This window comes from Eriocheir sinensis, chromosome 45, assembly GCF_024679095.1.
Source record: "Eriocheir sinensis breed Jianghai 21 chromosome 45, ASM2467909v1, whole genome shotgun sequence".
Taxonomy (NCBI): Eukaryota; Metazoa; Arthropoda; class Malacostraca; order Decapoda; family Varunidae; genus Eriocheir; species Eriocheir sinensis.
In genome coordinates this window covers 11,071,077-11,084,748 of record NC_066553.1, presented here as the reverse complement: position 1 = coordinate 11,084,748, position 13,672 = coordinate 11,071,077, and the positions used below count along the sequence as shown (strand labels likewise).

The 13,672-nt window shown below is 42.0% G+C and overlaps 1 protein-coding gene across 7 annotated transcripts in view; it reads left to right on the top strand.

Annotated features, from left to right (window-relative positions):
• LOC126980737 (zinc finger protein 724-like) overlaps window positions 1-13,672 on the top strand; it is a 106,515-nt gene that overhangs the window by 60,216 nt on the left and 32,627 nt on the right. The gene's annotated exons all lie outside the window — the stretch shown is intronic.

The window sequence follows — 13,672 nt, the reverse complement described above, 5'->3', positions numbered from 1 at the left end:
TTCTTTAATTATATTAGTAAAGAAGTTGTTATTATATATATGAAGTCAGATTAAGTGACTTTCAAAAGCAATATAATTAAGTCCATTTAGCCTGTGTCACTCTCAAAGTTATACGCCTCCGTGGTCTACTGGTTAGCGTGCCTGGCTTATACTCCGCAGGCCCGGGTTCGAATCCCGGCCCAGGCAGTCTGCGTGCAGCTCACCCAGCTGTTCATCCTCCCTCTTGGGCTGGTCGATAAATGGATATCTGGGGAAATCTGGGGAAGGTAATCTGTGGTAACCCAAATATCACACTGGCCCTGTGTCCTGGTAATGGGGCCCTTCCACCACAGTCTCAAGGGCCAATGTTAGGAAGAAGAGCACCGCGGCCATGCGCGGCTCCTCCGTATCCCCCCCCCTTTACGACTCTTACACGCAAAGTATATAAGTGTGTGTTTGTGTGTATGTGAGTGAGTGTGTGTCACATCCTGAAAGCCCAAGACTTCTCTCAAAACTCTGATGACTCAAGAAAGAGTCTGGCTTCCAGCTATATCTTGAGAGCCAACAGTCATCGTGGAAATTTTCTAGGTATAGTGGAATGTGTTTTGACAGTGGGCAGTGCCATTGTTTTTGAAGAACTCTACCGAGTTCTTAACGAAACACACCCATACACCAATTTGCTCGATGATTTCCTTTATTTTATTGCCAGTACACTATTTAACACATTTAAATATTTAATAATGTATATATCAATGCCCACTTTTTCATTATGTTCTCAACTTGTGCCAGCAACATATGAGTCAGTACTTTAGTAAGGTTAGGTTACATAAATGAAAAAAGTGCATATTTGAGTTAAAAACAGAAACAGTATTTTCTTGTCAATACCCAAAAAATAACTTGAATTTCAAGGTGAGAAAGATTTTTTTTATAGTCTATGGACAAAGAACCTTTATTTTCTGGTTTTAATGTTGTGCTATAAGTAGAAAATGAAGTAATTATATATTTTTCACTTAACATGAAATAAATATCAATATATATAAATATTTTGCCTCAACCTAAAATTATAAAATACTTTTTCAATTATAGTAGCTATGAAACTATGAGTGGGAATACAACTGGGTGATGAATCAAACCTTGACAGGTGTTGCTAGGTTGCTAATTTACCAGCAATAGGTTACCATGATGAGCACCGAGGCCACACAGCTATGCGTATGCCCCAACTTCACCCTACCCTTACTAGACACATCATCTATAACACCCAGTAAAACTAGCATACTAAATAGTAAATGTAATACCTTAATACAGTAAATATCATTGAGACAAGAATGAGCCATGGGATGACTCAATTACCAAAATATCCAACAAACATATAATGCATGTTGCAAAGAATGGGTAATTGCTTAGCAGGAGCAGTCTATTTGAGATGCAAATTACTTATTTCCTGTGATATGTTATGATGCTTTTTAATGGGGATCTGTTTATTACCACAATAATTCAGCCATGAAAGTGCTACAGCAAATTTACCCCAGAATTCACTATAACAAGCTCTGCGGCATATATCGTCCAGCCGTCTTCACTCCCAAATCTATTTACAAACTAACAGACTCGTTTTAGCCTAGTGGATGGTAACCTAACTCTGCTAGAATTGTAACCTATGATTGCCGCTGGGGATAGTAGCCTATCGTTACAGAGGAGAGTAAACTGTCAACCCAAGTATGAGACTCACCAAATCAACTCTAGTACTTTCATAATTGCTTCCTGGTGATAACTAACTCCACAAAAAAAGACATGATAATTTACCCAGTAATGAATAGTTTGTGTCTTAAAATAGGTCGCTAAAATCTGCTAAACAATGGCAAGGGAACACCCAGAAATATGTTCAGGGAGATTGGAGGGCAGAGAAAAAGACAAGATAAACTTTGGGGGTGCAGGGCCTGAAACCTCATCAACGGTAAACGGGTGGGGCCCGGCCCATCATTGGTTGTGCTAGTGGTCTAAGGTATTACAAACTACAAATTAAGACTAAATTATTCACCGAGCATGTATGAGTACCCACATTACCCCCTGGTGGATCTCCTGCGAGCATTTCAAGCCCTCCATATATATTATCACGAGTGTTTACGGCAGGATATTTGATTCAGTAGTGTAGGAGTTCACAGTCACTACATATTCAGTGAATGGTATTATATACGGTTGACACGTCCTTATAAAGCAATGTTTTGATAGCACTGTGACGTTTTGTTCATTATTTTGGCAGCGGGTCTTCCTCTTCTTCTTCATTCCTCCTTGTGTTGTGGAGAAAATCTGCCCTACGTACGGGTCACGATACCTTACGCCATGTCTGGAGCTGCCGTAAAGTTACGGTGCCGGAAGAGTGTCGTAACTGTTTAGTGAATAGCCCAAAGCAGCCGAAAGTTGCCTTAAGACATTTTTTGTGACTTACGAACGTCGTAACTCGTTAGTGAATCCTGGCCCAGGCCTTTATATCGGCAGCTCCTGTGAAAAGAAAACAAAACATGCGGGAAGTCAATGTTCTCGGGGCAAGATATCATTCCCTACATCTTTCACGCCACATGCCCTCCAAGAACTCTTTCACTGCCTCAATCACTCGTCCACTCGTCTCTCCACTGAGCCCCAGCAGCAGCACCATCCACTCCCTTCCAGTCCTCCCGTTTACATCACGTCCCATCTCGCTCAAAAACACATGCATCATCTTCGTTCTCTCCCTGTCATACTTCTTGCATTCCAGCACTACATGCTGCACAGTCTCGTCCACACCCCTGTCACACATCTGGCATACTTTGCTGCGGGACTCAGACCATCTATAGTTCCTTGCATTCACATCCAGACACTGCGCTCTAGCACGGAAAAGAAGATCACCTCCCAGGCTTCCCTCATACCACACCTCACACTTTGGGCCTCTTTCTCCCTATACCAGTCGAGAGTTTCCTTTCTTTCCATCTCATTCTTCCACTTGCTCAATCCCTCATCTTTAACTGCCATATCTATCACATTCTTCCACTTTCTTACATCCCACTCAAACCCCTCTCCATTTCTGTTTGTTATTCTCCATTCAAACACATTCTGTCTATCTTCAAAGGGTCGGTACACCCACCTACTTAGCATAACATTCCTGTCTATCATTCGCCCACATTTATTCGCCCATTTGCCATCTCTTATACTCCACAAGTATACTTTCCTTGCTAATCTTGCATCCTCCATTTGTTCCAGTCTCACTTTATATCTCAAGGTTGCCTTTACTAGTCTTTCCCTAAACGTGCTCCATCCCATGTCCCCCCTAAGAGCCTCTACTGCTGCAAACCTTGGTGCATTCAGTGCCATTCTTGCTACCCTATTCTGCCCCACTTCCAATTTTTCTATCTCACTGTCATTCCATGTCATCACATCCATTCCATACATAATGCTCGGGACAGCCACACTCTTCCAAACCTCACGGATGACATCATACTTGCTCGCTCTCATCCTCGCTGCACTCCCTAAACGGCCTACCCACTGGTTTGCCATACTTATCTTTACATTCTTGGCCCCGTCGCATCCATTCACATCCATCCACACTCCTAGATACTTGTATTCCACTGTCTGTTCCAACTCCTTTCCTTCCTGTCTCCAAGTTCTTTCTCTCATCCTCTGACCTATTCACTATCAATACTTTTCTCTTCTCACTACTGAACTTAACCCAACATCCCTTCCTTAACCCCCTACCACATCTTGGAGACTCTGTAGTTCTTCAGCAGACTCACTCATAACCACCACATCATCCGCATACAACAACACACATACTTTATCCTCTCCAATTCTCACTCCTGCATTCATTCTCCTCATTCTGACTGCTAATTCCTCTGTGAAAAGACTAAATAATGTTGGTGATAATATACAGCCTTGTCTCACTCCTCTTTCACTCTTCACCCAACCTGTCTCTAGATCACCTAGTCTATACTTTGCTCTTGTACCTACATACATACTTCTAATTATGTTAACAATCTTATCACTCAGCCCAACTTTTTCAAGCACTCTGCATAACACATCTCTATTCACCCTGTCATAAGCTTTCTATATCTTGGAAGCCTAAGTACAGTTTCCTCCCTCTCTTTTTTCCTTTCAATCAGCTCATTTACAACAAACATATTATCTTCTGCTCGCCTGTCCACTGGAATCCGTTCTGCTCCTCACCCAGCACCCTGGCACTCTCAATCCATTTACACAACCTTTCATTCAACACAGCACTAAAGATTTTTCCTATTGAGTTTACCAGAGAGATTGGTCTATAGTTCTTTAATTCCTGCTTACTCTTATGCCCGCCCTTGTGGATCAGAGTCACTCTACATTCATTCCATTTACTTGGCACTCTCTCTTCTTCCCATACCTGGTTGAATAACTCAGTCATCCTCTCAATCACAGCCTCACCTCCATTTTTATACAACTCATACGGGATCTCATCTGGTCCTGCAGCCTTACCATTCTTCTGTCTTTTCACACATCTCTCAACCTCCTCCCTACTGATCCTTTCATTCAGCTCATTTGCATCTTTCCTCTCCATAGTTACACATCCTTCTCTCACACCAAATACTTCCCCTACTCCTCCTATTTCTTCCCAAAATTCCCTAATTGACTCCCTCATTTTCTCCTTATCTGTAATTTTTTCACCATTCACCTTCAGACTTTCCACATTCTCACTGTCACTTATCCTCTCACCTCTCAGGAATCTATACCACTCACGACCTCCCTCAAGCCCTTTCTCTCTCAGGGTCTGAATCACACTTCTTTCACACTGAACCTTTGCACTCATGATCTTCCGCTTTGTCAGTCGTTGGTGTCTCACGTAGCTTTCCCATGCATTCTGGTATTCACCTCAGCTTCTTCGCTTTCTTGCCTCCTTCTCCTCATTCGTCTACACAGTCTATTTAGTCTCTTTCGTTCTTTCCTAGCTGTCCCAATATCATCGTTCCACCACGGTTTCCTTACACGCTTTCTACCATTCGTTCTCACATACCCTACATGTTGGACTGCAGCTCCTCTCACATTCTCTACGAGCCTTTCATTCAAAGCGTCCACATCATTCAAACTACCCGGCTCCCAATTTCTTTCACTCAAGTCTACCTGAAAATTTTCCCACCCTACATCTCTCAGTCTCCACTTCTTCTTCCTGTCCTTTTCTTTCATTTCATTTCTACCTTTCAGCCCGCACTCCACGGTCAACATATTATGGTCAGACACAATATCAATCATTCCCTCTTCATCTATCCACATACGAGACACACATTCGCGCATTCTCCCATTTACCAGTACATAATCAATCGCAGACTCCTGATTTCTTGCACTCCAGGTCACACGTCCCTCAGCCAGAGTTTCATTCAGGTTCTCTAAGTTCATTTCACTTACAAACTCAGCTAGCATTTCTCCATTTCGATTTATACATTCACCTAACATACCTGTATGTGCATTCATATCACCCATAACAATCACTCTCTCTCCTGCATGCTCTCTCACAACTTTTCTAAGAATATTGTACTTTCCCCTGTTTTCCCTTACTGCTCTTTCACCTTCTACAGTCATATACACAACAACCATAACTACTCTTTCTAGTCTGCCCTTTTTATTCTTGCATTCCACACTCACGGCCAATACATCTTCACTGCTAGCACTGTTACCTACATCTAGCTCTTCCACCTTCAGATTCTCATTTTTGCGGTGGAGGAAGGCTACGCCTCCTCCCATAGTCTCCTGTTTCTTTCGCCCCTTCCCAATCATCACATACTCACTCCCCTCAGTCTGCACGTCACCTCTCAGGTGTGTCTCAGTCAAGCCTATTATATCATACTTCCATTCATCCAGTTCCTTACTCATGTCCTCAAGTTTGCCCACACCCCAACCTCTCACATTCATATCTCGGGGCTTGATCTTGGTCTTGATCTTCTTCTTCTTCTTTTGACCTGTGCCGCTTTGTATCGCTTCCTCGGTCCTCCTTCTTTCGTTCCTCTTTTCTTCTTTTTCACTTCTACACACTTTTCTTTTCAGTATATATCACTTTCTTAAGCACTTCATCCTGAAACTTAGGGCTTCTGTCCTTTTCTTTTCCAGATTTATTTGCCTATGTGCTTTGCTATTTTCCACTAGTACACTTTTCACTCCACTTTTACTGTTCAGATTTTTTTTCCAAACACATGCCAAGAAAATTTTTGTGTGAGGTATTAATTTCACTGCTTCCTCCTTACTGCCATATATAGTCCTAACACGGTACTTACTCCTCCGTCTTCCTCCTCCAATCTGCTATGCCACTCCTCTTCCCCAATAATTTCCACTACTGAAGCCAATAGCCTTTGCCTCTCCTCTTCATACCTGTCACAGGCCACTATCAGGTGCTCTATTGTTTCCTTTTCTCCTATACACAAGCTACAGTTTTGGTCCTGCTCGTCTCTGCTTCTCCCCTTTACTTCTAGAGTTCCAGACCTTGCCTTGAACAGCAGCTTACTCCCCCAGTCTCCCCGGTACCAATTTTCTCTTTCAGGCTTTTGTTTTCTCTTGTACCATTTTAAAGTCGATTTTTCTGCTGCTCCTGCTTGCCATTTTTCCAGGCCATTGGTGGCAATGCATTTCTTGATGTCCTTAACCCTCATTCTGTTCCACTCATTTTCAAGATTTTCTCTCCTCTTCCATCTAGCTATTTCTTTTTTCCATGAGGATGTTAATTGTTCTGTCCTCTGTTATCACCTTTTTTACCCATCTTTCTTCACTTAGTCCTTCGATTTTCTTCATAAATCCCATCTTGCCCTTTATAATTCTCTCCTTAAATGTACTCCATCCCATTTCTCCCCTTAAGGCCTCTACGGCTGTGCATCTAGGAGCACCCAGTCCCCATCTGCCCATGGTGTTCTGCACCTTTTCTAATCTTGCCAGGTCACCTTCCTTCCCTGTACTCTGTTATTTCTGACCCGTACAGGCAGTATGGCACCGCTATCCCCTTCCACATACTCCTGCCTACCTCGTATTTGTTAATAGTCCTGCTGCCTGCGTTCATGATCATGCCCACCATCCTCCTGGCTTTTCCTTCGTTTATTTTCCTTTGTTTCTCTCCTCCTACTCCTTCTTTGCTGACTTCCAATCCCAAGTATGTGTACTTCTCCACTCCTTCTATTATGATGTTTCCCAGGACCCACTGGTTATTGGCATTGTTGTTAAATTCTATGGCCTTACATTTCCTGGCACTGAATTTCATCTTCCACTCCCTCCCATACTCGTTGGTAATCCTCAGTAGCTCCTCCATATCTGCCTTGTTTTCTGCCATGAGTACAATGTCATCTGCGTAAGCTAAGCACCCAAGTTTTCTGTCTCCTACTCCTACTCCTTTTTCTGATTTTCTGATTTTCACAAGGAGTTCCTCTACATAAAAGTTAAACAATGTTGGTGACATCACACATCCCTGTCTCACTCCAACATTGTTCTCCATCCAGTCCGTGGTGGTGTCTCCCAAAGTGAATTTTACCATATTTTCATTGTACATCTCCTTTATCACCTCTGCCACTTTGCTATCTATTCCAATGTGCTTTAACAATTTCATTAGCTTGCTTCTGTCCACTGTGTCATATGCCTTTTCAATGTCTTGATGTCACAGGAGGCTTGAGGTTTCTCCCAGTGCCGCATTTTAAGACACCATCGCTTCTCACATCAACTATTTCTAAAGGTCAAAGAGTGGATCAATCGGGTTTTCATGAGTGTTTTTAAGGTTCATGGCACAGAAGAAGGGTCAAACTACCACCAGGGTCATAAAACTACCCCTGGAAAGGCCTACAGCTCCTACGAAAGCCATGTCAAATATGTGAACTTGGGCGACGAAATGTTTTAAAATAATACGAAAATACGAAAAGAAACACAGAAAATCGGTGTTCAGCTACTCGGGGCAAGATGTCATTGCCTATACAGAAATGAGACAAATCCAAAACTTTATACAGAACACACAAAACCAAAGCGGAGGCTACTTAATAGCCGATATACTATAGTGGTTCAACCATTAACTCTGGAAGAAATTGTAGACAGAAAAAACTATATCACAACAATATGGAAAAGAAGAAAAAAGAAAATTGAACAAAACTTAAAGACAAGAACGCCAATCAAGAATCAAGAATCCAGAATAAGACACAAGTGGGAGCCAGGGGCGGATCCAAAAAATCAATCTGGGTAAAATTTCATAAGTTAGCGACAGCCTCAAAACAGTGAAGACCAATGGATAGTGATGGCGATTCTTTGCTTAAAATCCGCAGCTCCCGAGCAATCAACATATATGTGACAAATATATATATATATATATATATATATATATATATATATATATATATATATATATATATATATATATATATATATATATATATATATATATATATATATATATATATATATATATATATATATATATATATATATATATATATATATATATATATATATATATATATATATATATATATATATATATATATATATATATATATATATATATATATATATATATATATATATATATATATATATATATATATATATATATATATATATATATATATATATATATATATATATATATATATATATATATATATATATATATATATATATATATATATATATATATGCGTGTTCTGCTTTCTCGTTGGACTGGTTGTAGTGGAGTATATTGGCGCATACTCGAGCCGAGCCGAACTCTTCAGAGAAAAGATGACTACCTGGTGTCAGCCTATGCCACGATTCGTGTCATCGATACCACTTTTGACAAGTTAAGAGCAGACGCGGAGAATCATTTCCACAACGTGTTCATGAAATGTTGCGGCTGTGGTTCAAGGCGAAGTTCTACGAGCTCGACATCGAATCCCTGACACTCGTGAAGGCGCTGGGCATTATCTGTTCCGGTCTTCCAAACTATCAAAGAAGCCCAGGCACACGCCAGCATCAGCATGTTCCCCAATCTCGCCATTCTCTTGAAGACTCTGTTGACGCTTCCAGTCTCTAACGCGGAAGCCGAGAGGTCTTTCTTACCACTGAAAAGGCTGAAAACCTATCTGAGGAGTACCGTCGGCCAAGAGCGCCTGAACGGACTTGCCCTCCTTTGTGTCCACTATGATATCCCCATTTCAGTCGAGAGTGATAAGCAAATTTGGCGAGAAAAAACGCCGACTACTCTTAGTTTGGAAGACCGGAACAGATAATGCCCAGCGCCTTCACGAGTGTCAGGGATGCGATGACGAGCTCGTAGAGCCTCGCTGCTTGTAGCACAGCCGCAACATCCGTTTCGAGGCCTTTTAGGAGTTGCTTGAGCTGAAGTGCGACAGGCACTGTGTCGTCGCCGAACCGACTCTTCAACTCAGCCAAGACGTGGTCCACGAACGGAATGTACACCGCTCAGCGATAGTACTCCTCAGCTGCTCAGCATTCTCGCACGGAACATTTGATCGCTGGGTCTGTCGTCCACAGAGTCGTGGCACGGAGATGGTGTCATGCGATGACCCCACCTCGACCAAAAACTCTTCCGCTTTCATGAACACGTCGTGGATATGATTCTCCGCATCTGCTCTGAACTTGGCAAAAGTGGTATCGATGCCACGAATCGTGGCATAGGCTGACACCAGGTCGTCATCTTTTCTCTGAAGAGTTCGGCTTGGCTCGAGAGTATGCGCTAATATACACTCCACTACAACCAGTCCAACGAGAAAGCGAGGAACACGTATGGCGATGAGAATGAGCCCAGCGGTGGCGTCAAGTTCTTCTTCGAGAAAAACAGCGATGACAGGCATTCAAAGAAAACCAGCACTGCGCATGCCTCTCAATCCACCTGGTGGGGCACAGGGGAACAAACTTTTCGCGCTTGGCCGAGGCAAGCTTGGCAACCTCTGTGATGCGGAGAGAGCTTATATTCGAAGAATGAACGAAATTGTACACGTCGGTCAGTGTTTGAAGAGCGATCTTCACTTCCTTGACGTCACACGCCTTCGTCAGTACTAGATTCTGCCGGTGGTTAAAGCAGTGGATTGGCTTGGCCAGGGTTTACTTCTTCATGAGTACTGCGGCACACTCTTTGAATTTTCCCATCATCCCCTGCACTTGGCCATGTCCAATCCGAGGTCTTCAACGGTGCGCAAAAGGAGCCCGGCTAAACCTTTACCGGTGAGGTCATGGGTGTGCACAAAGGCAAGGAAGTCTGCCCTTATTTCCTCTTCGAAGTGCCGAATGATGATAGTGGCCTGCACTAAAATTTACTTTCTGCTTGCATGTGAGGAATGAGGTCACAAAGGTTTTTTTCCTAGGCCTTTAAATCTTGCTCTATAATATTCAATATACGACTCCGTAACTTAAATACTGAAAATATGTAAAGAAAATCCCGAGTTCTCCAAGAATGCAACAGAAAGGTACCAGATTTAGTTTTGACTCTCTCAGAAAGTGGACATTTTAGCAGGGGGGGGGGGGGGTCGTCCGACACCCCCGCCCCCCCTGAGTACGTCGTACTACGGCCCTGTACGAGTATATAGATTTTTAGACGAGTGCGGGCCCCTTAAGAGCGCGGGGCCTTGGGTACGTGCCCGTTGTGCCCTGGCCCTGCAGGAGAGTGAAAAATTACATCAGACACCGAAAAAATGTAAATCTTGCCTGAGCACCCCGTCAACCTCCGCATAGTAAAGCCCAAGGAACCATAGAGGAGGAATTTTTTAAAGTTTGGAGGACAGCGTCCAGAGCTATCTAGCGGCGGCCGGCCTCGCTCCCCAGCTCTCTAGCTTTTTAGAGGTATCTTAAATATATTTTATGTTTTCCCATATCATGGGTATCTCAAATATTTTAGTTATCCTAATATTTTTTTGGGGGGGCCCGGGCCATCTGGCTCCCCTACAGCCGACGACACATTCCGTAATATAGTTGCAGCACATTATAAGCGAGTCAGTTCTGTACTCACTATCCGCATACACTCGAGATTTTCTGGGGGGCGGAGATTTTTTTGGGGCCCGGGCCCCCCCTTGTATCCGCCCCTGCTTAGTGAGGCACTTGTTGAATACTTGTGAATTTGTAAAGATATTTCTTTAGATCAGCCAATCTTTGCGAATGAACGTGTTACCTCAATCCCATGTAAAAGAAGCCCTATAAGAATTCCTGTTTATCTTTAGCTGTGTCTGATTTTACACATTAACTCTTTTTTGTAAAGGTTAGGTTTGTAATTTCTATATGACCTGCATTATGATCACCCTTAATTGCTGCTTACATATCGAAATAAACGGTTAGTTTTCTTCAAATGCTCGTATGGTGATGATTTCCACCTGTTCAGATCTGCCTTAATTTTCACTGGTCGGATGTACAATTTGAATTGTTTCTTGTTATTGATTGCCAGTTTAAATACTGATTGCTCTATATATATATATATATATATATATATATATATATATATATATATATATATATATATATATATATATATATATATATATATATATATATATATATATATATATATATATATATATATATACGAAAATAAATTTGTCACATATACGTTTATTGCTCGGGAGCTGCGGATTTTAAGCAAAGAACCGCCATCACTATCCATTGGTCTTCACTGTTTTGAGGCTGTCGCTAACTTATGAAATTTTACCCAGATTGATTTTTTGGATCCGCCCCTGGCTCCCACTTGTGTCTTATTCTGGATTCTTGATTCTTGATTGGCGTTCTTGTCTTTAAGTTTTGTTCACTTTTCTTTTTTCTTCTTTTCCATATTGTTGTGATATAGTTTTTTCTGTCTACAATTTCTTCCAGAGTTAATGGTTGAACCACTATAGTATATCGGCTATTAAGTAGCCTCCGCTTTGGTTTTGTGTGTTCTGTATAAAGTTTTGGATTTGTCTCATTTCTGTATAGGCAATGACATCTTGCCCCGAGTAGCTGAACACCGATTTTCTGTGTTTCTTTTCGTATTTTCGTATTATTTTAAAACATTTCGTCGCCCAAGTTCACATATTTGACATGGCTTTCGTAGGAGCTGTAGGCCTTTCCAGGGGTAGTTTTATGACCCTGGTGGTAGTTTGACCCTTCTTCTGTGCCATGAACCTTAAAAACACTCATGAAAACCCGATTGATCCACTCTTTGACCTTTAGAAATAGTTGATGTGAGAAGCGATGGTGTCTTAAATGCGGCACTGGAGAAACCTCAAGCCTCCTGTGACATCAAGACATTGAAAAGGCATATGACACAGTGGACAGAAGCAAGCTAATGAAATTGTTAAAGCACATTGGAATAGATAGCAAAGTGGCAGAGGTGATAAAGGAGATGTACAATGAAAATATGGTAAAATTCACTTTGGGAGACACCACCACGGACTGGATGGAGAACAATGTTGGAGTGAGACAGGGATGTGTGATGTCACCAACATTGTTTAACTTTATGTAGAGGAACTCAGAAAATCAGAAAATCAGAAAAGGAGTAGGAGTAGGAGACAGAAAACTTGGGTGCTTAGCTTACGCAGATGACATTGTACTCATGGCAGAAAACAAGGCAGATATGGAGGAGCTACTGAGGATTACCAACGAGTATGGGAGGGAGTGGAAGATGAAATTCAGTGCCAGGAAATGTAAGGCCATAGAATTTAACAACAATGCCAATAACCAGTGGGTCCTGGGAAACATCATAATAGAAGGAGTGGAGAAGTACACATACTTGGGATTGGAAGTCAGCAAAGAAGGAGTAGGAGGAGAGAAACAAAGGAAAATAAACGAAGGAAAAGCCAGGAGGATGGTGGGCATGATCATGAACGCAGGCAGCAGGACTATTAACAAATACGAGGTAGGCAGGAGTATGTGGAAGGGATAGCAGTGCCATACTGCCTGTACGGTCAGAAATAACAGAGTACAGGAAGGAAGGTGACCTGGCAAGATTAGAAAAGGTGCAGAACACCATGGGCAGATGGGGACTGGGTGCTCCTAGATGCACAGCCGTAGAGGCCTTAAGGGGAGAAATGGGATGGAGTACATTTAAGGAGAGAATTATAAAGGGCAAGATGGGATTTATGAAGAAAATCGAAGGACTAAGTGAAGAAAGATGGGTAAAAAAGGTGATAACAGAGGACAGAACAATTAACATCCTCATGGAAAAAAGAAATAGCTAGATGGAAGAGGAGAGAAAATCTTGAAAATGAGTGGAACAGAATGAGGGTTAAGGACATCAAGAAATGCATTGCCACCAATGGCCTGGAAAAATGGCAAGCAGGAGCAGCAGAAAAATCGACTTTAAAATGGTACAAGAGAAAACAACAGCCTGAAAGAGAAAATTGGTACCGGGGAGACTGGGGGAGTAAGCTGCTGTTCAAGGCAAGGTCTGGAACTCTAGAAGTAAAGGGGAGAAGCAGAGACGAGCAGGACCAAAACTGTAGCTTGTGTATAGGAGAAAAGGAAACAATAGAGCACCTGATAGTGGCCTGTGACAGGTATGAAGAGGAGAGGCAAAGGCTATTGGCTTCAGTAGTGGAAATTATTGGGGAAGGAGGGCATAGCAGATTGGAGGAGGAAGACGGAGGAGTAAGTACCGTGTTAGGACTATATATGGCAGTAAGGAGGAAGCAGTGAAATTAATACCTCACACAAAAATTTTCTTGGCATGTGTTTGGAAAAAAAATCTGAACAGTAAAAGTGGAGTGAAAAGTGTACTAGT